This window comes from Musca domestica, unplaced genomic scaffold (genome assembly GCF_030504385.1).
Source record: "Musca domestica strain aabys unplaced genomic scaffold, Musca_domestica.polishedcontigs.V.1.1 14, whole genome shotgun sequence".
Taxonomy (NCBI): domain Eukaryota; kingdom Metazoa; phylum Arthropoda; class Insecta; order Diptera; family Muscidae; genus Musca; species Musca domestica.
Window position 1 is genome coordinate 14,304,950 of NW_026712192.1, and position 27,992 is coordinate 14,332,941.

Here is a 27,992-nt window from a genome sequence, read left to right on the forward strand (position 1 = left end):
GGCTTTCATTTCGCGTTCTCATATGATTATATCTCTCACTACAGATATAATTCAATATTTACATTTTTTTTTTTTGGTTTCAAGGTCCTAGCCACATTTTCCATCCGAAATGTCAGGAAATTAATATCTTGAAACCTTGATTAGTAGGTTAAAACTAAAACTGATTTTGACACAGATATGGATACAAACATAGATTTACAACTGGTACTAGGGTTTCATAATTTTCAAATTTTAAATTTTTTCCACTTTCTCATGCCTAAAAATCAATAAAAATTATCTATGGTAATTATTACAACCATTATTTGAGAAATCCAGCATTTTTTTTTTCCAAAAACACCTTCCGGCCAATGGATATATTTCGACAGAATTTAACGAAGCGTTTCGAATGCATTAAATATGAAATTTGCTTCGGTTCTTTTTATGAGGGCAAAATGAAATCATTACTTCTACACATCCGAATAGAGGTTGAAGTTAAATGATGCTGAAAGCGTAACTCGTTTAAACAACACACTTGACCTTCTGTTCGGGGAGAATTGCTTCCCATAACATTTTCAATTAGAACACCAATGATAGCTGATGACGATGATGATACTTTCGCGTCAACAACTTCAAGCGCGCACTCACATATCAATTCATGAACACAAACACGGGTATTTATATATGTATGTATGATACATATGAATATGTGCAGTAGTACAATGGTAATAGGGCGCTTCCGTTTCCGATACATGGATATGGCAAATAAATCTAAAAATATTCCCATGATAGTAGTGTCATCAGAACAAGAAAAAAAAACAGAAAGTCAGAACAAAAGAATGGAAAACAACTAACGATGATCACCATCAACAGCTCATCAGTAACCACACACAGACACACACACACAACATGACACATCTCTAATATGTACAGCATTGTAGCGCATTGCTACTCCCTTGGAATAAAACTCTCAACTGGCCGAGCTACGTATTTAGGCTAGCCTAGCGGCATCAGGCGACCAAGTTGGGAGGGGGGATGCTTTAATACTTGTTATTTATGAACAGCAGATAGATGTGCATACAATTGACTGGAGTAAGCGTAAAATGAATCAATTAAAATTGATTGAATTGTATTGCAACCCTGATTGCACAAAAGCAAAATACCCGTACCGATGTGCCCACACTCTAAAGTTGCGGGGACTATGCCTGTGACCGACCGACCGACCAACTGACTTCCTCCCCATCCATGTCCATACAAATCGTCTTTGGCATTACTTTTTTTTTAGAATCTGTAATAAATAAAGATTTGTTGTAGTACTTGTACAGTGATTTGAAGCGTTTGTAATACGAGTCGGACCGTTGAAGCAAAGATATAATGTTACACTTTTTATTAAATGTCGGAAAAGCGAAAAAAACTCTTTGAAAATAACAGACAGAGAAGACAAAAGTTAAGATAGGAAACGTGGTCGAAGTCTTCAACATGATCAATGTAATGGAGTTAACGTCACATTGCGGTTAAGTGAACCTACATGTATTTGGTTCTGCATGTGGGGTTTCCTATCTTCTAAAACAGATAGTTATTTAAAATATTAAACTCTTGTGCTGAGGTACCATGTTCACATGAGATCTTTGATTAAGAGAAATATTATACTCTTGTGATGAGGTACCATGTTCATATGAGATCCCTGATTAAGAGAAATATTTTGATTAACCAAGTTTAAACAATTAAAAAAGAAGATAAGTTCGGTCGGACCGAACTTTTAATACCCTCCACCATTTAAAAGGAACTTGAAAAATTTCAAAAAAACTTCCGGAAACTACCACTTAAATGAAAACTGTTATATGGGGGCTATACGAAGACGTGGAACTGCATAAAAACATTTTTGTCATAGGCTGTAGCACCCATTACGAACTTCAAATACGAAAATTGAAATAATTCCGGTAAATAATGTCGCTAAAATCATGAAAATACGGAATATCGGGAGGTACCGTTATAAAGGGGCGAAGGACCTGCATACGATTTTTTTCAATGGGTTGTAGTAACCATTAAGATCTCCCAATACGAAATTTAAATGATTCCGGTGAATAATGTTGCTGAAATCTTCAAAATACCTAATATCGGGAGCTACCGTTATATAGGGGCTATACGAAGACGTGAACCTTCATACAAAAATGTTAGCCACAGACTTTAGTACCCATTACGAACTTTAAATATGAAATTAACTCTATATTGGGGCTTTAAGAAAATGTGAACCGACATGGCCCATTTACGAACTTAACCTGCTTACTGGTAAACTATGCATGTATGCAAAATTTTAGCCTTCTATCACAATTCGTTCGAAAGAGCGTGACTACAACAGACGGACATCGCTAGATCATCTTTGAATTTTAATTTATAGGATCTATTAAGATGTAGGATTTGGGTTATTCCAAATGTTGACCCGATGTGTGAAGTGCAAGAAGCAGTGGTCCAATATATTCCATCTTCACATCTGATCTTGTCTTAGTGAAAATACTGAAATGTGTGAATATTTAAGCAAATTAGGTTCTTAAATCGCGTTTTGTGATCGTTTTAGTTATTCAAAATTGACCTTTTGTAGAGGAGGTACCACAAAAAGTGGACCGATATATCTTATCTTCGCACTGTGTAAATAAAAATATTGGAAGTTCGAAAATTGAAGACAATAGTACTCATATTTCTTAGGAGTTATATTTATTCCAAATTTTTACCATTTGTGGGGGAAGTGCCAGAAGTAGTTGCCTTATTTATTCCACCTTAACAAAAGATCTTTTCTTAGTAAATATATCTGTGCAATTTTAAGAGAATTGGATGCTCAGATAGCATTTTGCGATCGTCTGGCTATTCAACATTTTGATTCTTTGTGTGGGAGGTCCCAGAAGGAGTGGGCCGATATTTTCCATCTTCACAAAAGATCTTATGTTGATAGAAGTATTGATATGTGACAAGTTTGATCATTTCGAGTTTAATCATTTCGAATGATCATTTCGAGTTTTACGACCTCCATATTTATTCAAAATTTTGAGTCATTGTGGTAATTATTTCAAAATTTGACCATTTTGATTTTATTTTCACACCTGGCGTAGTTCAAAGAAAAATATTGGTATCCGCAGGATTTGCACAAAATTCGATGATCCTTTCGTCTGGTATAAGTAAAATTATTTTCAGTGAAAATTTTGACGTTTTGTAGGGGAGGTATCAGAAAGAGTGGACCGATATTACCCATCTCCGAACTCGATCTAAGTTTGATAATAATATTACCAAGTTTGGACCAAATCGGATACCCCTTCGAGAGTTTTCGTGCGCACCAGTTAGCCAGACAGACGGACGGACATTCCTAGATCGACTATAAATGTCCTGAAACAGATTTGGTACAGAAAGACCTAAGGTCTGAAACTGTTATTTCGATGAGGTACTTTTTGGTCGTATCAAATGATATGTACCCTCTGTAGCCACATGGCTGAGGGTGTAATGAAGATATTTTTACAATAACGAATATCCGGCGGTACTGTAACTTGAGGTTTTACTTATATTTCGGCTTGTCTTTGCAAGGGAGCTTTCAAACCTCTGGGAACCCAAAAAGCCAACTAATAATCAGCTCATTGACGAGTGTGGCTTAAACACTCAGGATAGGATATGCACCAATTTCTAAAAATTTTCTTACACCCAAAATATCCCGAGCCGAGCCAAACTTTTAATACTGTAAAGAACAAGCCGCTTTATACTGTCACTAAATTAAAACAAAATCGAGTAACAAGTGTAACGGTTTTATGGCGCTATACGAAAACGTAGACCTCTATAGACATAGACCATTATCTGCCAGAGAAGACGAACTCCAAATACCAAGTTTGAAATAATTCGTTTGAAATTTTTGGCTAATATCCTCTTAATGCTAAGTATTGGAAGGTACCGTTATATGGGAGCCATCTGCATACTTCGGCCTTCACAGATAAATTTCTGTCATGGGAAGTAGTAATTCTTTCGAACTCCAAATTCTAAATTTGAAATAAATCCGGTGAAAAGTAGAGCTTAAATTATCAAAATACCGAATATAGGATGGTACCGGACCTCTATGGCCAATTAACTCCAACGAGCTCCAAGGACCAAGTTTTAGATAATTCGGTTGAAAAATTTAGCTAAAATTAGCAAAATAACGAACAAAGGGAGGTACCGTCATATAGTGGTTATACAAAGACGTGGACCTGTATTAGCAATTTTCTGTTATTGGACAAATTAGCGGTACAGTTATACGGAGTCTATACCTAAATTTGGATTTATTGATCTTGGGTCTAGGATGTTGCCTATATATAAGGAACAAAATTTGAGTATGATTGAATTATTCATACTCATTGCAGTCTTCCTGTGTGGACCTATATCAAAATGAGTGGACCAATGTCAAAATCTGTAAAGAAATATTGCTAATTTCGCATCCGACTTAAATCTGATATAAACATTTTATACCCTCTTCCTTCTTTAAAGATTTCCTGGAAATATTCAGGCCTTCTAGGGGAAATCCTTCTTTAACGCTTCCATGGTACGGCCTTTTTCGATGCTTCTTTGGGAAGGATTTCTTTAGCGCTTCTGTAAGAAAGCTTTCTTTGCGCTTCTATAAGAAAAACCAAATAACTGTACCTCCAAATATTCGGTATTTTATGATTTGTGTCACAATTCAACCTGATTTGTTTCATCAATAACAGGAAATTGGCTGAAGAGGTCTACGTCTTCGTACAGATCTCATTTAAATTATTTCAAAGTTTGTATTTGTTGGCAATAGATCATATATTATCTGATTGAATATGTATAAGGCCCTACATTTTCGTATAGACCACATATAACTGTACCTAACGGTATTCGGTATTTTTATGATTTATGTCACATTTTTCGACGGAATAGTTTTTGATATGCCAGAAAATCACCTACAAAGGTTCACATTTTCGTATATAGCCCATATAATGGTACTTTCCGATATTCAGTATTTTTCCGATTTCAGCCACATTTTCAAGGGAATTATTATAATTATTAGTGGAGGGTAATTACATTTGCAAACCTCAAATATATTCGTCGGAGACTCCAAAAAGTATTTATATTTTCCTGATCAGAATAAAATTATTAGGTGTTTTATATATATTCGTCTGTCTGTTGAAATCTAGAGCTTTGATAATATTATATGGTATTGCAAAATTGGGTAGGTATAGCTCCCATATAACGATCCCTCCTGATTTTCGTTATTTTGAAGGTTTCTGATACAATCTTCGACCAAATTAGCTTGAACTTTACATTTAGGGTACGTGACCGGTCTGTTTTATTTAGATTTTTGTGGTGGAGTTTCCAGAAGGAATGGACCATTTTTTGTTGAAAGACCATAAAAGTTACGATTTTTCAAAATTTTGAATCTTTCTGAGGGAGGTACTAATAGGAGTTGGCCGATAAGTCCCATAATAACATTAAGCTTATTCGAATATAGGGACGTGAAAATATTGATTATAAACGGATAGCACCAATGCTTGTTTTAAATACATTTTTTTCTGTGAAAATATTGATCTTTTGTTGGAGAGGTACAAGAGGGGGCCGCTTCCAAACTGGGTCTACATTTGATAGAAATATTATTATATACCAAAGTTTACTTCTTCTGAGAGTTATCGTGCGAACCAATTACCATTATTTATTTGACCTATCAAATGAGCAGCTATAGTGCTGAGGCTTAAAACCATTTAGAATTTGTTCCACATATAACGAATTTCATTTCAAGTACCTCTTGGTGTTTGCATATCCTTCTAGTGCAAACTTCGATTGTAACAAATGCCTTAAATACCACGAATCCAAATAGGGATTATACAAAAAAATGTATTTTTTCTAAATATGGTAATAGTACACAAAAAAGTAAATTTAGCATTGCCTAAATATATTCTATTAATCCGAAGATGAAAAATACAAACGAAAGTCTCTTTACCACTGTTCACAAAGTTTTCGAAAACGTCCCTGCTGTTCGCATTTCTTACAAAATAGAATAATAAAATTCATGGACAGAGGAATTTTCAACGAGTTTTAGCACTTGAGAAATAAATAAAACTATAAATTCTGCTTCAAAACAAAATCAGCACATATGCCCTCATTTTCCCCCTCCTTGCCAGGACTACGTGGTAGTTGAACAATAAAGTAATCCAGAGACGAAAGGGAATGCGAATGTTTTGCAATCAGTACATGCTTAAATCTTTATGGTTGAGATGCATTCAATAAAGATGACAATCGTGGCATTGAACACGCACCACCACCACCACTACCACCCATCGTAACCAAAATATTTAGCATGAAGGATCTTTGAATGCATGTTGGTGTGTGCGTGTGTGTGTGCCGCTCAAGATATATCTGAGATTACAGCCATGATTTGTTGGTATCAGTTAGACTGTTGTCTGCTGCCTGTTCCTTCAGATTTCAAGTGATATGAATGGAAGTAATCGAGCGCGGTATTTAAGGAAAATCAGATTAAAGACAATGAGCCTGCATTTCTGTGTGAGGAAGGGTGGGTGGCTGAGAGGAGAGTGGAGTGGAGAAGCGAAGAAAATGAAAACGTTAACGAATTTAAAAAGAAGCTCATTGACATCTTAACAATTCTATTGAAAACCAAGGGAATGAAGAAAACTAAATAGGTATTGCGAAGAATCCATGCTGGGATAAGTCGCTGCCAAAACTATGAGGGTGGCTCTTCATTTCGGGGTTGCTGGCCAAACAATGGTGTTGAGTCCTCTGACCACCATCATTTGGTGGGTGAAAATCCCTTCATTTTATATCCTAATATTATGCATTGTCGTTCTAACATTGTTATGTAAAAAAAGGAGAACATTTGGCCATAAAACGACATTGTTTGAAGAAAATGCTGATGTTGATGAAAAAAAAAAAATGGAAAATTCAATAAAAATTGCAATGAAGAGAAAATTGCGTAGAAAGATAGCCATTGACATGTATTTTCTTAATTCGCACTCGAAAATTCTTATGCAGATGAAATTCACCCGCTTTATTCTGTCGACGATATTAAGGAAATTTAATGAAAACGGTTGGCGGTCTATGTATAGAAAATTGAAACAAAACATAACTCAAATTGTCCTGGTAAATGAATTGAAAATAATAGAAAAGAAGAGTTGATTAGGCTCGTTGTAACATATGTTCATATAATGTATTAAAGAAAACCGTTACGAATAGGCTTTCTACCTGTTAAAAATCTATATTCAAAATTAAGGGCCAGTTTCACTACGAAGATACGAATATGTAAGCGAAAGAAAAACCAATCCTAACAAGTTTTTCAGATTTTGGTTTTTAAATTTTAATAAATTAAAATATATGAAAATCATTTTTGAAATGGTGTTTTTCATTCATTTTGGTGTCGTCGTACAGAAACAGGCCATTAAGCTTTTGCATTGGTGAAAACGGCCAAAGTCTTAAACATTCTTGAAGTTGGATAGTACCATAGATAGTTGTCCCACATCACAAATTGTTGGGACCTGGTTAAAAAGGGGACAAACAAGAGGGGGAGACTAAATGGCAGATCGACTTGGAAAAGAAGTGTAGGTAAAAAAGACATTAAGTTCGGCCGGACCGAACTTACGTAAAGAAAACGGTAACCTCTATGGACAATTTCATACTTCAAGGATTGCCATCTACCAAATCTTCTTAAATACCAAATTTCAAACAATTTCGTGGGTAAATATCAAAATACCCAATATCTGTGGGTATCGCTATATGTGCGCTATAGGAAAACGTGGACCTATATATATTCAATGTTCTGCCACCGGAGCTAGAACCCATTATTACTACAAATACAAATTTTTTAGACAAATTATTTTTGGCAAAAATCATCAAAATACTGAATGTCCGGAAGTGTATACATACTATGTCCCGCTACAGCGAACTACAAATACCAATTTTTAGACAAATCCTTAAAAAAAATGTGGCGAAAATCATCAAAATACCGAATATCGGAAGGTGCCGTCATATGGCGGGTATACCAAAACGTGGACCGATATACCTATACCAACCATTCTAGATCCAATACAAATTGTTCTGCCAACTTTTGGAGGATAAAGCCATTGAAATTCAAGAAATTACAAGAGCTTACAGCGCAACAGAAAGAAAATAGACTCAAAAGAGCTAAAGAGTTGCTTCGCTTGGCCTAAAGTGGTGAACTGCCGAATGTGATGTAAGAGTCCGATTGTGTTCAAATTTCACACATCCCAATATTTATATTAACTCAAGGTCTGGTGTTAAGATGGAATATATCGGTCCACTCCTTCTGGTACCTCCCACACAAATGATCGAGATTTTCAAAAAAATATATATTTTTTCTGCACAGAAAGAGAATCGATAATCCGATTTTGTTCCAACATTGCAAATCCTGATATTTACGTCAGTTCTAGGTCAGGTGCAAAAATGGATAATATAGGTCCACTCCATCAAGTACCTCCCCCACAAAAGGTCGAAATTTTGAATATCCATCAAGCTCTTAAAACACTTAAACACGATTCCATTCAGACTTGGCACATCTCAATATTTTCATAAACGCAAGATCTTTTATATAGATGGTAGAGATCGGAGCATTCGTTCTGGTACCTCCCACACAATGGAGCTATGTTTTGAATAATCAAAACGAGCAAAGAATCCGAAATGAACATCCGGTTCTCTTCATATTACACACGTCCCATTATTTCTTCTAACTCAAGATCTGGTGTGAAGATGGGATATATCGGTCCACTCTTTCTGGTACCTCCCCCACAAAAGGTCAAAATTTTGAATATCCATTAGGCTCATAAAACGCAAAATAAACATCCGATTCTATTCAGACTTGGATGATGTTTTTTATCTGTATTAAATGAAGTGTGAAAATGGAATACTTCGGTCCGCTATATCTGTTACCTGACGCATATTTCCATATTCCGAAAAGGTGCACATACCTCATATAAAGTACAAGAAGTAGTCGATATAGTCCAAATCTGTCACGTTCATAACTCAAGGCTGGGGGTATACATCTGTTGGCAAAACCGATTGATACTATTTTACTTTTTTAACCCTAGAAATGTATAAATATTATAAATGCATTATAGGGTTAGGGACGCACTTCATTTCAGTCGACGGCCTTAATTCTACAATCCCGTTTAAAAGGAGTTTTAACTATATTTTCAAAAGGAGTCCAAAAATACCTCTTTGTCGATTTACTTGAGGGTTAATATATTTAGGCTATTTTGCGGAGTAAATTGTCAAAACACCACCTACACGCGTCTTCTATTTTTAGCTCTACTTTAATAATCTGCTGGTAATTGAAAAAATTTTGTCGCACAGTTCCATCTTGTTGTAAACTTCAGAATCAGCAGACAGCCTTAATGACATTTTCAAGTAGAGATATCTACATTCTTGAGTTTGCAACTAGTATCCAGCTTTCCCATAAATAATGGTTTGAAGAATTTGAAGACTTTCGCTACATTTGGTCAATGTCTTTATATAATGTCGTAATCTTATTTGATTGCAATATCGAGGTAGTAATCTCAAAGTATTATATTGTATTCAACCAACGACAACCACATACGTAAGACTGCAGGCAAATTTTTTGCCGCATATAACTAAATATAACTGAACATCATAGTGGAAGATTTTTTTTGATCCTTCAGGGACAATATAACGGGGTTTCTTATCAGTCTTAACCTGAAGTGGTGGTTTAACACTAAAATACCGTATAAACTATTTCACATTAAAAAGGAACCATATAGTGATTGCCCAACAGAAGTGCTCTAGGGCATGAACTGGAATGACTAATTAAAAAACACTCGTTTGACAATTTGTCGCTGTTTCCTTTCCAGCATATCCTGGTCACCTTTCTCGCTTATTTACATGTAATAGCCTACGTATGCCCGTATAAATCGAAACAATGTGACGGTTCTCACGTGGTAATTGAGCCCAACCTTAAAATAATTGTATCCACAGAAATGAAGCCATTTCCAGTGAGTTGACAAAAAACGAAAAAACGCCTGAAGGGAATAGGCCATTTTAAAATAAAGCTGTTTACAAAACGAACGAAAATGAATTACCCACAGTAATTTGTTATTTATTCTTACCGCCTGCACTGCATTCAACAATTATCACACAATCCACAATCCTCCACCAACAAAAACAGAGATGTGTTTGTCGTTAAGGTTATGATACGCTTCCCAAAAAAAAAACCCGTAAGCCCATGGAGGGGGGAGGCAGGCAAATATAGCAAACACCCATTCTTGCAACTATCGCTTATTTTCATTTGGTGATTGCATTAGATTGTGGTGTTAAAATGTTGTTTACCGTTCATCCAACTCTTAAGGACGCAATCTCATGTTGAACAGCCAACTCAACGTGGCATTGGGGGATGATGAGAAGGATTTTAAGCAGCCAGCCTTCTTTTATCATTGCTTGTGCCATTGCTGCTGCCGTTGGGTGGTTGCCTTCTCCGTTGAGTTCACGCTGCTGCTGCTGCTGCTTTTCCGTTTTATGGATGTGCGTTCGTTTCGTTTACACAAATACCACCAAATAAATTCACATGCAATGCATTGCATACTTTAGGGGAGATATCAGCTAATCCCATAAATAAGCATTCGTTTTTGCAATTCCCCCTGATGTTGCTGCGTGCTTCACTTTATGGTGGCATTTCATACGAAGTCATATGTACTTTCGATGCTTGCACAGTGGTTTTGGTGGGCGTATAGAAGTGAAGACGGGTAGAATTATTTGGATTGGTAACGCATAGCACATCTGCAGGTCTTTGAAATTCTCAGTGTTTGTGTGTGTTTTCAAAGTATGACCCAGTAAGAAACTCAATGTATTTCATAAAAAAAACATTTTCATTAACAACCTCATTCATTTGGAAGAGGATAGAAATTTCGTATCTGATATGAATTTGATATAAATATTACAACGTGCAAGATTTCGATTCACATTTTATGAGATATATGATAATTTTTGTAAACTATTAAAATATGCGTTTGGTATCAGATATAGTGGACCAATTTATTCCCCTTCGTCTAATTTAAAAAAAATCAAAAATTTATCTTCAAGCTTATGCGAATAATTGTTTATCAAGAATTCAAACATTTTGTACGAAAGGAGTATGCCCAAATCTATCATCTTCACACCAGATCCTGTGTTAATAGAAATATTGGGATTTGTGAAATTTGAATAAAACCGAATGATTATTTTGAATAAATATGAAAACATTTTGGCCCATTGTGGGAAACTGTCAGGACATATTCTATTTTCACACCTGATTATGTGTTGATAGAAATATTTGGATGTGCCAAGTTTAAAAATAATCGGACGCCCAATTTTCGTTTTATGAGCTCCATAGTTATTGAAAATGTCGGTAGCGGTAGGTACCAGAAGAAGTGGACCAACATGTTCCCTCTTCACACTATATCTTGTGTTCGTAAAAATATTGGGATGTGTGAAATTTGAAAAGAATCGGATGTTTATTTCGTATTTTATAAGAGTTTTAACTGTTCAAAATGTTGACCCCTTATGGGGGGGATACATGATGGAGTGGGTCGATATTGTCCATTTTCGCACCTAACATAGCACAGATACAAATATATGGATTTGTAAAATCTGAACAAAATTGAAGGATCCTTTCTTGTTTATACGGAAAATTATTTTCTGTAAAAGTGTTGACCTATTGTGGGGTGGTACTCCTGGTGGAACAATATTATCCATCTTTGAACTCAATCTAAGATTGACAATGATATTACGATGTACCAAGTTTAGAAAACATCGAATACCCCTTTCGAGACGGACTGACACCTCTAGATCGACCCAAAATGTCCTGAAATGGATTTGCTCCAAAGATCCGTTCCATACCTCAATCCTAGACAGTTATCGGAATATTAAATATCAGGCTTTTATCGCTTCACCCAGTATCCTAGCCACCAATAGTTATCGTAATTTTAAATATCACGTTTTCAGCTCTATTCCTTCACCCAATCCGATTTTAGTACCACTCAGTACTTTTCAAACAAATATAGTACACATTGTTGAAAACACGTTCATGTATCAACCCCAGATACCAACAGTAACCTTAATACCCGATTTCATAATTGCAGCCCTATATCACCTTTTCGTACAAATATAGTACACATTTTCAAAACTACCTCTCTATTCCAGGTACAAACAGAGACCTCAATATCAAATTTGTAGATTCCTGCCCTATGCTTTATAAATATGTAACTTAGTATCATTTAGTACCATTCGTACAAATAGCGTACACAATTCCGAAACCTCTTCCATTTCTTACCACAGACACAAAATGTGGCATAAATATCAAATTTCAGGATTCCAACCCTATCCCTTCACCCAATACCAAATTAAGTATCATTTAGTATAGTTATACAATTATAGTACACATTTTCAAAACGACCTCCATATCTAAATTCCAGATAGCAACGGAGACCTTTTGAGAATTTGATATTCAGGACTTAAGCCCTATACCTTTATCCAATACCAACGTTAGTACCATTTAGTACTTTTCGTAAAAACATAGTGTGTATTTCTAAACCACAGGCAAATATCAAACGCAGATACTATCAGTAATCCAAATATCAAATTTCAGAATTTTATCTCTATTCCTTAACCCATTACCAAATATAGTACCATTCAGTACTTTTCGTACAATTGAAGTACATATGTCCGCAATCACTTTCATGTTGCCATGAACAGCGACCATAATACAAATTTCAGATTTAAAACGCTATCTATTCACCCAATACCAATTTGTACCCAATATAGTACTATTTAGTACTTTTCGTGCACTTGTAGAACACAATCCCAAAAGCTCCCTCAGTCCTAAAATGCAATTATTTCCAAATTTCAGCTCTATCGGTTCACCCAAATCGAAATTGTACCATAATTAGTACCATTTAGTACTTTTCGTGCACATAAGTACAAATTACGAAAACACCTCCATATCCTAATCCTACACTCCGTCAGTATTGTAAATTTCAAATTTCAGGATTCCAGCTACATTCGGTCCTCCAAATTCAAATTGTGGTAAATTTAGTACCTTTCAGTACTTTTCGCATACATGAGTACGCACTTCTAAAATTACCTCCTTACATACCCTCTGCTCCTCACCTATTTCAAATTTCAAGTTTTAGCTCTAATTGTTCAAATGATGCGAAATGGTACCGTACTACATCGTTTTAGTATTTTTTGTACACTTATGGTGCGGATTTCCAAAAACCCTTTGGTACATATATCATGCTCTCCATCAGTGACCATCATTCTAAATTTAAGATTTATATCTTTACTGCTTCCTCAAATTTAAAGGGGACCATATTACTTCTCGAACTGTTTTTTTTTCGATCGTTCCCAGCGCCTCACTTTCCCGCCCCTGCCGACCGAGAGGGCTACCTCCCCATAACGTAGGGAGCACGTACACCTCATAGTCCGGATTATAGGGGACTAGTAGACTTGGGAAATCGGCTACATTAGTGCATCAGCCGGTTTAACAATTAAAAAGCATTAAACAACACAAATACTAAATGTTCTAGTACGAATTTCCGAAAACCCAGCCTTATCTGACACCTTACCTTCAGTCAGTAAGTCCGTCTATTACTTTGCTCTTTTATAATATATTATAATATTGATGTGGGACACACCATATCCAAAATGCATGCTACTTGTATTCAATCCACTGTGCTGTATAACGATTGTGGCTGCAATTACTTCGGTTTTTATGTGCTCCTTCGCCTTCTTATCGTTTGATGTTTTATCGCTTTTATCGTTTGCGTGCGTATGTGTGTGTATGTGAAGAATATATTAAGACTTTCACATCCATATTTGACTTAGAACAACGGCCATTCATTATGCCTGTGAAAGCTGTAATGCGGTTCTTGGTGGCCGTTTCGTCTCATTCATTTGGAGTTGCGGTCGGTGGTTGTTTGATGTAATGGTGTCATTATGCGGGCTGTTCCATTACGACAGCACGCCGCTCCACTTGTTATCGGCGTTTTGTTGGCGTTATGATTTCATTTAACTGATATTAATTTATCAATTTGATCATTGATGGCACAAAAGCCGTTCGACTTAAATGAAACCATAAAAATATGTTGTGAATTTCTGTGAATTCTTCGCTCTTATCAGGGATTTTCGGCTATTTAGTATTTTTTTGGACTTTTGTTTTGTATTTGTCGCCCTATTTGGTATGCCTGTAACCGTTAAAAGAATTTCAGCCTAAAAGTATGCTTTAAGATTTTATGAGATAAAAGAAAATGATTATTGGGCTTGTATTAAAAGCTGCATTTTCTGTCAAGAGTAATGAGTTTGAGGTAAATGAGATGGGTGAAATGCCTTGGAGATAATCTGACTTGGAATAATGAAATTATTTAATTTATGTGTAACTTGGCACACCCATATTCAAGGTGAGCTACAAATGCCCCTTTGTTTAATAAATGTATGTTTCGAAAAATTCAAAACGCCCTGGTTTTGAATAGACTTGATTTGTTTGCTTCCAATCGTCTAAGAAGTTCTTTGTGAGTAATTTACCCCCTTAAAGAGAATTGTCTATAATGACCATATAATGATGCCTCCCGATATTCGGTATTTTGACGATTATAGCCAAATTTTCCAATGGACTTGTCTGAAGATCCACACAATCGGTTCCATCTTAGTACTCTATCCCCTGTGAGAGAATTGTATATACAGGTCCACGATATAGAATGGCCTCCATACAACGGTACCCCCCGACATTCACTATTTTGATGATTTAAGCGATATGTTTTATTGGAATTGTTTCAAATTGCGTATTTAAAATTTGAAATGGGTACTTCCGCCTATGATAATAATTAACTTCATATGCAGGACCACGTCTTCGTATAGCCCCCATATAACGTATTCCTTTCAGCGGTATTTTTGGACGGAATTTTTTGGACATTTTTAAAGTTCCTTCAAAAGGAGTAAAAAAACAGAAAGCTCAACCGGACCGAACTTTGAATACCATCCAAAATACCATTTCGAAAACATATTTTAAAATTATATAAATAAAAGATTCTGTTAAAATCTAAAAAATACTGATTATAGCTGTAATATTGGCGTCTATACGAAGACGTGGCCTTGAATAGGCAGATTTTGTCATAAGCCAATACAATATTCAAATACGAAATTTGAAAAATAAAAAATAATAATCCGGTGAATATTGGAGCTAAAATCATCAAAATACTATACCATATATCGGGGCTATACGAAGACCTGGACCTGCATAGACAATTTTCTGTCACAGACTGTAGTACCGAGGCGTGATTTTTTAGACAATATTTTTTCAAGGGCTAACCGAGCCGTGGATTTTTTAAACAATATTTTTTCAAGGACTAACCGATCCGTGGATTTTTTAAACAATATTTTTTCTAGGACTAACCGAGCCGTGGATTTTTTAAACAATATTTTTTCAAGGACTAACCGAGCCGTGGATTTTTTAAACAATATTTTTTTAAGGACTAACCGAGGCGTGGATTTTTTAAACAATATTTTTTCAAGGACTAACCGAGCCGTGGATTTTTTAAACAATATTTTTTCTAGGACTAACCGAGCCGTGGATTTTTTAAACAATATTTTTTCAAGGACTAACGGAGCCGTGGAATTTTTAAACAATATTTTTTCAAGGATTAACCGAGCCGTGGTTTTTTTAACAATATTTTTTCAAGGACTAACCGAGCCGTGGATTTTTCAACAATATTTTTTCAAGGACTAACCGAGCCGTGGATTTTTTAACAATATTTTTTTCAAGGACTAACCGAGCCGTGGATTTTTTTAACAATATTTTTTCAAGGACTAACCGAGCCGTGGATTTTTTAAACAAAATTTTTTCAAGGATTAACCGAGCCGTGGATTTTTTAAACAATATTTTTACAAGGACTAACTTCTAATACAAAATTTCAAACAATTTCGGTGAATATTGTACCTAAAATCGTCAAAATACCGAATGTGGGAGGTACTGATATATGGGGCCTATATGAAGAACTGGGCCTGCATAGACAATTTCTGGCATAGACGAACTCTGAATACGGTGAATAATGTCGTTAAAGTCATAAAAATACCGAATCGTGGACTTATATAGACAATACTATCCAAGGGAGTTAAGTGCTTAGAAGGAACTCTTTCTGAGGATTTTCAGAAAATTTTGGTTACAATAATCAAAATACCGAATATCTGGGTATCGTTATATCTTCGAACTTGACCTCCTTGCACACAAAAAATACTGATCTGTGCCAAATTGTAGCTTTCTATCATTACTCGATTTGACTCTAGCTTGAGACAACATGCGGACGGACTGGGCTAAATGGTCTTACAATTTTACGCTGATCAAGAATGTATGTATAATTTGTTATGTCTAAAATTATTGTTTCGATGAATTACGAAAGAAATAACGAACTTAATATGCCCTCTATATATGGTGAAGATTTATTTGTTGAAAAACACATGCTCACCACTAGACGGCGGCTCATCGAGCATATTTTGGTGTGGACCGGGCCGTTCTTTGAAATGCAGTATTTCCTTCGAAGTTATGGAGACTATTATTTTGTTCCTTTTTTAAAGTTTTTCTATCTTTAGAATTCTGAGATGAGATTGATTCAAGTATAGAATATTTAGAAAGACAAAGACTTTGCTTTTTACATTTTTGCACTGTATTTGAATTTTGGACTTTAACTAATCTTTAAGCTATTCGAATTAAGCAGAAATTCAATCAACAATAAAATTCCTTTCCAAGATTCGTTTTTTTTTTTGCATCATGTAAATTTCTTTGTTCAACAAATACCAATACTGCAAACTTTTGAGCAGACAGAAACGATGTACCAGCAGGCCAGACTTAATGCATGAATAGACACAAAAAATTTTGAGAACGATGGTTTCGTTGAATTCATTCGAATGGTAATGGTCAAAGAAATAGTTGTAAACAAGTGATTTGTAGTGAGTTATATCAATGTTGAAAAATGAGCATCAAATCATTACTCCTAAAATGCGGAACCAGCTTTCTGTACTTAAAATCTGAAAACAATCTGAGCTGAACTTTAATTACATTTAACCCCATGCGCCAAAATTAATGGGCAGCGCACTATATAAAATATTTGGTTGCTGTTACATGAGCAATGTGCTAAATACTGGATGACACTAAACTGGGACTTAGAATACCAATTGTAGGATCTAACGTTAAGTGGAAGCTACTTCAAAATCAATACGTACATTGGGCATATTTTGAGAGGATATATTCCAAATAGACCTTAACCCTTAAAATTACCCAATAGGCTGGGCTCGATATTTTATTCAACGAAATACCCTATTGCAACTATTTGTTTTGGAAGTTCTGACGCAAAACTTCGAGCTACTGAAAATTGGTATGTTCTGAATTGTGAATCGACAACGAAAGAGTTTGTATTCTCAATGAACCTAAAAATATTAAAATTTCTGGAGATTTGATTTCATTCAAAATCTTCTAAATACTTTGAATAGGGAGGGACGTTATAAAGGGACTCATAGCCTCAGCATTAGATGAAGTGAAATGCTTTGGTCCAATATATCAGGTACCTCACACATATCACATTTATATCAGACTTGGTTCAGATGAGATGAGAAGTGGATAATATGGGTACACTCCTTTGACATTTCCTCCACCAAGGGTTAATAAGCACAATGTAGTCAAAACATATTTAAACAAACTGACACAGGCTGAAGGTAAGGGCAAGGTACAATAAGGAGGTAGAACAGCGTCGTAAAAATAAAGAAATACAGCCCGGAGGCCATGCCCGCTTTCTGTCCACCATTCTATGGAGGGTATATTAACTTTGTCATCCCGTTTGTAACTTGTAGATTTAGCGACATCCATCTGTAGCTCCGTCTGTATGTCTGTCTATCTGTATGTTTCTCTGTTGTAATCTGTTCGAACGATTTGAGATAGAAGGCTAAAATTTTGAGCACATATTTATTTTGAGAGTAGGCAGGTTAAGTTCGTGAATGGTCATATAGGTTCACGTTTTGATATAGCCCACATATAACGGTACCTCCCGATATTCGGTATTTTGATGTTTTTAACGACATTATTCACCGCACTTGTTTCAAATTTGGTATTTGAAATTCAAAATGGATACTAGAGCCTAAGGCAGAAAATTGTCTGTGCAGGTCCCCGTCTTCGTATAGCCCCCATATAAAGGGACCTCCCTTTATTCGATATTTTGATGATTTTAGCGACATTATTCACCGGAATTGTTTCAAATTTGGTATTTGAGGTTCTTAATTGATATCACAGCCTATGACAGAAAATTGTCTGTGCAGGTCCACGTTTTGATATAGCCCCCAAATAACGGTACCTCCCGATATTTTTTATTTTCATGATTTTAGTGACATTATTCACCGGAATTTTTTCAAATTTTGTATTTGAAGTTTGAAATGGATACTACAGCCTAAGACAGAAAATTGTCTGTGCAAGTCCACGTCTTCGTATAGCCCCCATATAATGGTACCTCCCGAGATTTTGTATTTTCATGATTTTAGTGACATTACTCACCGGAGTAGTTTCAAATTACGCATTTATAGGTCGTAATTGGAACTACAGTCTGTGACAGAAAATTGTCTATGCTTTGAATTTGAATATGGGATTGGCTTTTGACAAACAAAGCCTATGTAGGTCCATGTCGCATATAACGGTAGTATTCGGTATTTTTTAGATTTTAACAGAATTTTTAACGGACTTTATTTTTTGAAAATGTCCAAATTCGTTCCAAATGGTGGAGGGTATTCAAAGTTCGGACCGGCCAAACTTACTGCTTTTTAACTTGTTTATTGTAACATGGGCAACACCAAATGATATTGTTTAACATCATACACAACTTCCTTAATATTCCTTATATACCATATTTAAAATCAATATAAATCATGTTATGGCGATATTTCGAATCTAACAAAAGTGTAATATTTAAGATACTTGGAAAAAAATTAAAATTTTTAATAATTTATGACAAATGAATAAAATCTCTAAAATCCGTAAGTTTTCCTACGTAAATTTTAGGTACATGAACAGATAACAATTGCTAATGGAATTTACATACAAAGATAAAAATAGATAATAATTTCATTTAATACTCACAGAATTATAATTTGAAGCTGCTTCGACAAAGGCTTGTCGATTGTAGTTCGGCCGACATGTTTGTTTAAAATTAAACCGATATCTGGAAAGGAAAATGTATAAAAAAATTCCATTAGAAATTAGTAGATAATGCATCAAATATCATCAGATAATATAAATAAATTCCTTGTTTCTTCTCCGGAACACGTGTTCGTATACAAATTTTTCATTACAGGAACTTATTCATTGATATGATTTCTTAAAATGGTCATATAGCTTTCGGTTTCAGAATTAGTACATTCTTTGTTTGTTTTCCATATGCAAAATATTCCGAGTTCACACAGATTATATTAAAGCAGGAGTCCTTGTTGATGGATATTGAATTCTCTATCCTCATACGGTATTCAAGATGGGGGAGTCCTTTTTTGTGAAGGATATTGATCATCCAATTTTTATATTCAAAATATTCCGAATTCACACAGACTTTATTAAAGCAGGAGTCCTCGTTGGTGGATACTGAAATCTAAACCCTCATTCGATATTCAATATAAAGAGTGAGTCCTTTTTTGTGAAGGATATTGATCATCCAATTTTCAAATTCAGGTCAAATTTCGTCCTTTCACAGGACATAGAATTCCCTTCAGAATAAATTGTTTGCTCCAACTATTTTTTATAAAAATAGTTATTTTCCAAATTAATTTCAAATGACGAATCCCAAAATATTTTTTTATTTTGTAAAACAAAACTTTCTGACAACCAAACCCAAAGTTTTCATTATATTAAAAAATATTTTTCGGTAAAAGTAGTTCTGTTACAAAGTGATGAGCCAAATTTAAATCAAGTCGAAACCCCTCTTCGCTATATAAATGATTCACAATAATTTAAAATTCTTAGTTATAAAATGGTATGGGCTGATTCTGTATAACTTTGAAATTGGACGATATTTATTATTGTTATTGCCTCCACTAACTTGTTACTACCGTCGGTCTGTTGAAGACTTTTCACAATCTATATTAATAAAAGAGAAATTTACTGACTGGTTGACTTAACGATTCATCAAAGCCAAACGGCTGAAGCTAGAATCTTAAAATTGTGGGTTAGGATTACCCTTGGTCCGAAGGGGTCAGAAAAGGTACGAAATGTATTAAAGGTACTAAATGTTGTACCCTTTATGTTTGAGGAAGCAGTAGAGCTTAAACTCTTAAATTTGGAATGAGGGTCATTGGTTGAGTATATGATAGATGCACCAAAGAGTTTTGGATATGGACCTGTAAGTGTACGAAAAATACTAAAATGTACTACATTTGGTACCATTTCGTATCATGTGAACGGTTAGAGCTTCAAATTTGAAATTTGATGTGGGAATCAAGGTTAAGGGAAAGAGTCGATGTAGTGTGTACACATTTATACGAAAAGCACATAACGGTGATAGATTTAGTACAATTTGAACTTGGAAGAACGGATGGAGCTGAAATCCTGAAATTTGAAAATAAGATTACTATTGCCCTGTAGGATTAAGATATGCAGGTAGTTTTCGAAATGTGTACCTATGTGCACGAAAAGTACTAAATGACACTACATTTGAGGTGACTGGGTAGTTTTGGAAATTAAAACTTGTGTCTACTAAATGGTACTCAATTTTATACAATTTAATTTTTGGGTGAACCCGTTAAGTTGGAATCCTGGAATTTGGAAATAAGATTTCTGTATGATGTAGGTAATTAGGGAAATTCGTACTTATGTATACTAAATGGTAATAAATTTGATACAATTTAGATTTGGGTGAAGCGATAAAGCTAATATCCTGAAACTTGGAAGTAAGGTTAATGTTGGATTGCAGGATTGGAAAATTGAGGCAGCTTTGGAAATTGAAATTCGTGCATATGTATACGGCATGGTAATAAATTTGGTACAACTCGCCTTTGGGGTGGAATCCTGAAATTTGAAATTGGAATTACTGTAGGAGTGCAGGATTGTGTTATTTAGGAAGCTTTGAAAACTTATATTTATGTGAACTAAATTGTTCTAAATTTAGTTAGATTTGGATAAGGATAATGCGATTTCTAAGGGATTGTATGATTGAGGTACGAAAGTAGTAGTAGGGCATGTAGAAAGTTTTAGAAGGGTATGTAAAAAGTTCGTGTTTATGTGTACTAAATTTGATACAATTTAGATTTGTGTGAACCGATAGAGCTGGAATTCCGAAAATTTATGTTAAGTTCACTATTGGGATCTGTGGTTAAGATATGGAGGTGGTTTTGGAAATGTGTACTATAATTTTCGAAAAGTACTACGTGTTACTATATTGATTATTGGGCGAAGGGTTTGAGCAGGAATTCCGAAATTTGATATTAAGGACTCTTTAGGTATCTGGTCTTGAGATTTGATGGTAGTTTTGCGAATGCGTACTATAATTTTTCTAAAAGTACTAAATGGTATTAATTGTGGATCACTCTTGGTGTCTCGGATGGAGAGATGTAGATTGTTTTGGATATGCGTACTTAATGTTATAAAATTTGGTATTGGGTAAAAGAATAGAGCTCAAAATCTGAAATTCTTTCCGAAAATTTTAAATAATAATAAAACCTTGATAGTCTGAATAATTACTTACCTATAGGGGCAAATTTTATGGAACTTTTAAGTGCTGGCAAAGTATAATATCACATTTTGAAAATTATAGCAAAATGTTAATGTGAGTGAAGATTCTGAAATAGTCCCTTGTCGGTATTTTGAAGGTCTTTACTAAATTTTCCAGCTTAGACGATTTAGACGAATTAATTATTTTTTACAACCTAAAACTAGTAACTAGTCGGGACCGACTATATGATACCCTACACCACTATGCGTATATAGTGGAGCTCCCGTAGCAAAAACTTTATATTGGGAATTTATTTGGTGGTACTTGTCAGAGATAATTGTTGTGGAGTGCATATTACTTATATGAGGGACTTAAACACCAAATCGGATGAAACATATATACGGAAGCTATAGCTGTATCTGAACCGATTTTCACCTAAACTTGAAGTACATGCTTCTGAGCTGAATTCCGTCAGAAGAAGTCCATTTGGGCCGATATTAGCCATTTGGTGCACAATAAACCTGAAATAGGATAAAGATATATATGAGTGCTATATCCAAATCTGAACCAATCTTGATCAAATTTGGCAGAGGTATTTCCGAGCTCTATAAAATATCTGGTACCAAATATCATTGTTGTCGAATGCATATTACGCAAGTGAGGGACTTAAACACAAAATCGGTTGAAACATATATATGACAAAGGAATTTCTGATTTCTTCGGGCTATATCTGATATCTGGTACCAAATATAATTCTTGTGCAGTACATATTACGAATGTGAGGGACTTAAGCACCAAATCAAAAAAAAATCATATATATGGGAGCTATAGCTATATCTGAACCTATTTCCAGCAAATTTGATATACTTAGTTCTAGACTGAATTCTGTAACATGAACTAAAATTTAAGTTATTTAGACCGATATTGGCCATTTGGTGGGTTATATACCTGATATCGGATAACAATATATATGGGAGCTATATCCAAATCTGATCCGATCTCGATAAAATTTGATGGAGGTATTTCTGGGCTATGTCTGGTATGTGGCACTAAATATTACAGTTGTGTAGTGTATATTACGAATGTGAGGGTCTTAAACACCACAAACATATATATGGGAGCTATAGCTATATCTGAACCAATTTTTAAGGACTTGCTTTAAGACTGAATTCGGTGGGATGTGCCAACATTCAGTCATTATGATTGATATTGGCCATTTGGTGCACAATTAACCGGAAATCCGCTGAAGGTATACGTGTGAGCTATATCTAAATTTGAACTGATTCTCACCAATTTCAATAGAGTTCGTGCTTTATCCAAACAAATATTGTTTAAAAAATGTCATCTCAATCGGATGATAAATGCGACCTGCATTTTGTTCACAAAAATACATGGACAGACTGACGAACGGATTGACATGCATAAATCGACTTAGGAAGTGATTCTATGAATATCCTCAGAGGAACTGTGGGTGGGTACCTCGCTTCCTTCCTTATGTTACAAACAAATGCCCAAAGACATATGTGGTGTAGGGTATAAAAATCCCTCTCCAACTTAGAGCATCCTCCTCATGCTAACTTAATCCAACCACACTGGAAAATTACTCAGACAAGGCGCCAATATACATAGTATATTTTCTGTAAATATTGTGGGTGTATGTTAATGTCTAGGCATACACTCATAGGGGAGTCAATTGTTTGGCAACTACAGTTGATCATGGCGAAAGGGGTGGATGGGGGAGTCTATGTACTCTGGTTACGCACATTTCAACATTTGGGGCCCCCTCACACATAAATTGGAAGCCAGACAGAAGACATCCCACTTCGACTGGCCTTCTTGCCTAAATAAGACGTGACACTCGTTAAGAATCAAAGTGAAAGGCAATATCAACAACAACAACAACTAGACAACTGCTCCCAGAATAGGATGAACAACAACTGCTCACAGACGAAGATAAACTACGAATCTGGTATCTCAAAACCATAGGAGTGTTACATTCAAAGTTTTTTTTTTGTTTTCTTGTATTTCATGCCCCTTTTTGCCTTTGTGCCATTGACGAACTGTGCGCCAGCCTTCTTCCCAACGTTTGAGCCTTTACATGAAAAGGAAAAATGGAAAAGAGAAAAACTTAATAAATTTCACTTTGACTATTTGTGTTTGATTCCTTTCGTTACAAAACTTTGAAGTAGTGAACTTAAAGCATGCGGTTGCTGATGTAAATCTCCCTCTTGGCCTCATTTCAATGGGAGGCTTTGCGGCTGAAATGAATTTGCAAAAAAAACAAGAAACTGAAAACAAAAGAAAAAAACTTATTGAAAAGATATGACCCCATCCGCATATAATGTTCCGGAGATTTATTTGTCTTTTTTTTCATCTTCTTCCTCTGTCTTCTATTCTCGTTTTGACAATGACGTAAAAGGATGAGTCGTATGTTGGATAAATTTTGTTTGAGTTTCGCTTTGAAGTGAAATTAAATTTCTTTGTCAGCAACAAATAAAATAAGTGTGGCATGGAATATAAAATCAGCAGGCGCCAAATTACTTGGAAACTACCAAGGTTTATTGCTATTTGAGGAAGTGTTAGCCCTTGGTATATAATATTTTTATGTGGCAAATCTAGGGAATGGAAAACGAGCGGAAGAAACAATTACAGCCTTGGGAACTATTCGAAGCGATGATGTGTACAGAGCTTTATTTTAGACATTATCGGAAAATTAGGTATTGGTCAGCTACGTAATGGAGTATTGACATATGAAAAATATCTGCGGCCTATTAAAAAACAATTTAAGAACGAGGGTATTTCTAAAGTTATTGGGGCCTATACGAAGACGTAGAGTTGTATAAATAATTTGCAAGTGCACATTAGGAACATATACAAAATATGAAACAACTCCAGTGAGTAATGTCGGTAAAATCATCAAAATTCCGTGTAGACCCCATATAAGTAGCGTTATTGGGGGCTATATAAAAACTTGAACCTTCATGAACAAATTTCAGTCACAGACTGCAGTACTCATTAGGAACTTAAAATTCCATAAAATCTGTGTGTACAGTTATATGGGGCTATACCCAAAAATTTACCTACTTGGCCCATTTTCAATACCAAATGTCCTGCAGGATAAATACACGATAGTTGCACGCCATCTAAACGTACCCGCACGCCTGACTCGTGACCCAGATGTATAGATGTACTAGATGCGTCCTAAAATTATTGAAAAACACTACATTTGGTATCAGTGGGTGTTAGTGAAGGGATTATGTTTGAAAAGAAGAACTGATCTCCTTTGGAAATGTGTGAGATCTAGAAGTATTTTTTTTTTTAATTTGGTCGAAAGTTCCATCAGCTTAGTATTTGTATCCAGACTTCCGAAATACCAACTCAAATTTGAACGAACTTCACTCTCACTTGGGAGTGGAAAAATCGAGCACACTCCATTTTTCGACTTTTTAGAGTAAAGAAATCGGACTGATTTTAATCAGATAATCAGATTCTGAGTCGACGTATGTCCGTCAGTCTCTTGATGCATTTTTGTAAGCAAAGTACATGTCGAATTTATTGTCCGATTAAAATAAAATTTTCCACAAAACAAAGGACGAACCCTATTGAAATTGCTGATTATGATGCTTGATAAATATTTTCCTCCGATTTCAATTTTATGGTACACCAAATGTGTGATATCAGCCACTTAGCCTGGAAGTAAATACGTCATGCTACATTCCATTTTTATACCCTCAGCCTAGAGAGGGTATATATAATTTGATACGGCCAAAACGTGCCTCATCGAAATAATGGTTTTAGACCTTAAGTCTATTTGGACCAAATCTGTTTCAGGACATTTGGAGTCTGTCTGGCAGGCTGCTGCGCACGCTCGAACGGAGTATCCATTTTCGTCCAAACTTGGTACATCGTAATATTATAGTCAAGCTTAGATTGAGTTCGAAGCTGGGCAATATCGGTTCACTCCTTCAGGTACCTCTCAACAAACGATCAAAATTTTCAATGAAAATAATTTACATTATAGAAAGAGAAAGTATTACAGGGTTGCCCATATTCGACGGACCCATGACTCTTTGGGCCCATTCCAATCGACGAGGCTTGTCCGCAGGCAACATTCTTTGCGTCAATTGAATTTTGTACGGGAACAAATGAAAATCAATGCGAATAATCCGTTGTAAAGTGGACCGAGCCATGCCCAACTGCTGAGTTTTTGGGATGTTCTTGGGGACCTCTCAACACTGGCTCGTACGGCAGCGATATTCTCGGCCGATCGCCTTGGTCGACTTTTATATGGCCTCTTCGGATTAAAAAGAGCCTTACTTAATGGTGTTCTTAGAAGGCGCACTTCTCACATGTTTTAATGTTTTAAAAGCACGTTGAGTTTTCACAATTGACTTCTTCTGTTGAATGTAAATTTCACCTATTTCAGAGCGCGTGTATTGGTTCATGTTAAAAATCTGCTTGGACTGACGCTTCAAACGCGGTATGTCATTAAGCGATGTGACATCTCTGTAAAAAGTTATGGCTTTGCCAGATGGGTCCGTCGAATATGGACAACCCTATATTTGCATTTGTGCAAACTTAGTGTTTATATTTGGACCACTGCATCAAGTACCTCCCCAACAAAGGGTCCAAATTGCGAATAATTACAACTCATATAAAATGTGACATAAGAGTCCGATTGTCTTCAAATTTCATACATCCCAATATTTTTAATAACTCTAAGTCAGTTGTGAAAATGTTGATCCACTCCTTTTGGTATCTTCCTCACAACGGGTCAAAAATTTGAATATCCATGAAGCTTTAAGAGCGAAAATAACCATCCAATTGCTTTCAAAATTGGCACATCCCAAAATTTCTATCGGCACATGATCTGTTGTGAATACCGTAGATATAGGACTACTTCTTCTGGTACCTCTCACACAAAGGGCCAATATTTTGAATAACCAAAACGATCATAAAATGCGAAATAAGCATCGAATTCTCTGCAAATCTCAATATTTATACTAAGACAAAATATGGTGTGAAGATGGAATATATGGGACCACTCCTTCTGGCAAGGGTCCAAATTTGGAATAATTATAACTTATATAAATGTGGAACTAGAGCCCGTCTTCAAACTGCATATATCTCAATATTTTTTTTAAAATGGGATGGTTTGAAAATGGGATGTATCGTTCCACTCCTTCTGGTATCTCCCCCACAACGGGTTAAAATCTTAAATAGCTATGATAACGATATTTGTCGGTATCTCAAAAAATGGGTTAGAGAATTCCACCACTGGTTAAACATTTGATTAAGCATTATCGCACATCCGAATATTTTTCTCAGTATTGGGTGAATTGGAATACTTCGGTCCTCTGTATCTGACTCATCGCGCACATTTTAACATTTTGCCAAAATTATTACAAATCTCACATAAAGTACACGAAAAAGTCGATATGTATACCAAATCTGGTATATTACAATATTTATATCATATGCGAAATGGAACCTCCCCCATGAACGGTCAATAAAGTAAGTAATCATAATGTCAGTCAATATAAAAGGGTGAGATGAAAAAACTGCAACCAACTTCAGACTGCTGTCATTTTTAAGCCACTCGTCCGACAGCGGTTAAAATTATTCCAGTCACAGCTCATTATATTTTTTACAAGCGTACAAAAGCGTTTTGGTGAGATTTTTCCAAAAAAAAAAAAAAAAATCGTGATGGAATTCAAGCGTGATTTCTTTATATTTGAATGGAAAACCACGACTTGATCGAAACCCGCGTCGCTCGTGAATAGCTCGCGAGCTGAACATATCGCAGTACTCCATTCGGCAATATTGAAAAAAGAGCTCGGCGTAAAGCTATTGAAATTTCAAAAAGTGCAGGAACTTACACCACAATAGAAAGAAAATAGACTCAATAGAGCTAAATAGTTGCTTCGCTTGGCCGAAAGTGGTGAACTGCCGAATTTGGTTTTCTCCGATGAGAAAACATTCGTTGTCCAGCAGTTTATAAACAAACAAAATGATCGTGTTTACTTGCCAAAGAGGTCAGATGAAAATGTGCACCTTATATTGGCCACCAGAATTCAAGCGCCGGACATGGTGATGGTGTGGGCCGCCATAACAGCCGATGGTCGCTCTCCGCTCGTATTAATCGACCGTGGCATCAGAATAAATGCCGAATATTATCGCGAAAATATTCTGGAGGGAGCACGCAAACATTTTGGCCGAAGACCTTGGATGTTCCAACGGAACCATCACACTCACCACGTGCCACGCAAGCATGGTTACAAAATGAGGCTCCTCGCTTCATTTCTAGCG

The 27,992-nt window shown here is 35.6% G+C and overlaps 1 long non-coding RNA gene across 2 annotated transcripts in view; it reads right to left on the reverse strand.

Annotated features, from left to right (window-relative positions):
* The window catches only part of LOC131801113 (uncharacterized), a 153,490-nt gene that overhangs the window by 88,892 nt on the left and 36,606 nt on the right, over window positions 1–27,992 (reverse strand). For both annotated transcript variants that reach the window (XR_009341705.1, XR_009341704.1), the window contains exon 2: window positions 19,127–19,208. This is a non-coding gene — a long non-coding RNA (uncharacterized LOC131801113). The remainder of the gene's footprint in view (window positions 1–19,126; window positions 19,209–27,992) is intronic.